Source organism: Haliotis rubra, unplaced genomic scaffold, assembly GCF_003918875.1.
Source record: "Haliotis rubra isolate DU_JTF1 unplaced genomic scaffold, ASM391887v1 Scf328, whole genome shotgun sequence".
NCBI classification, from domain to species: Eukaryota; Metazoa; Mollusca; class Gastropoda; order Lepetellida; family Haliotidae; genus Haliotis; species Haliotis rubra.
In genome coordinates this window covers 100,855-101,640 of record NW_025767000.1, presented here as the reverse complement: position 1 = coordinate 101,640, position 786 = coordinate 100,855, and positions in this window count along the sequence as shown.

The following is a 786-nucleotide window of genomic DNA, read 5'->3' as shown; positions in this document are numbered from 1 at the left end:
GTGACATACTGAAAACTTAAATCCATGCTTACAATAGGCTTAGATACTAGCATTTAAACCAAACTTGACCCCACATCATAGTTTCCTGTTGAATCCATGATTTGATCCTTAGCAAAGTGTGAATAGTATATGAAGGGTCATAAGCGCTACAACAGATGTTATGTAATTTGCCAAAGGGTTTCACGATAAATGGTCATTTTTCATCCCCTCCTTTGGTGTCAAAAGAGAATCTGTGTTCCACATAGCTGGGTATACGTTTAGTCTGTGGAAATAGAAATGATTATATTTATTCTAATATGAATGCAAATTATTTAGTCCAAGTTGCTGTGATTCCGTTCCCTTTGACTTTACAACATTTGAGAAATAGTTCATCCGAACAACAACAACAACAACAACATGTCAGTTTAGTTTTCACAAGGAAGTGGAGGTACCATTTACACATAAAGCGTACGCTTGTAATTTCTTTTCAAATTATTAGTTCATCTCCTCGTCCCAGTTTCTGACCTCTAGATTTCGCTTCATTGGCCAAGCATTGAGGAAACAGTTCATCTAGTTCGGTAGTTATATAAAGGAAAAAAATCGATACCAATTCGTTGTTGACGTAAACGTTCAGTATGATAGCTTAAATGTCAAAATGGGCATATGAATAGATCGATATAAGGGTTGCATATTTACAGAGGCTTGTTCATGCTCACAAATATACGACAGCCTCATAACTACTTCATGTATTGTATAGACTTTGTATAGACCCAACCCTGGCTTCATACACGGATGAGCAGTTGTAAA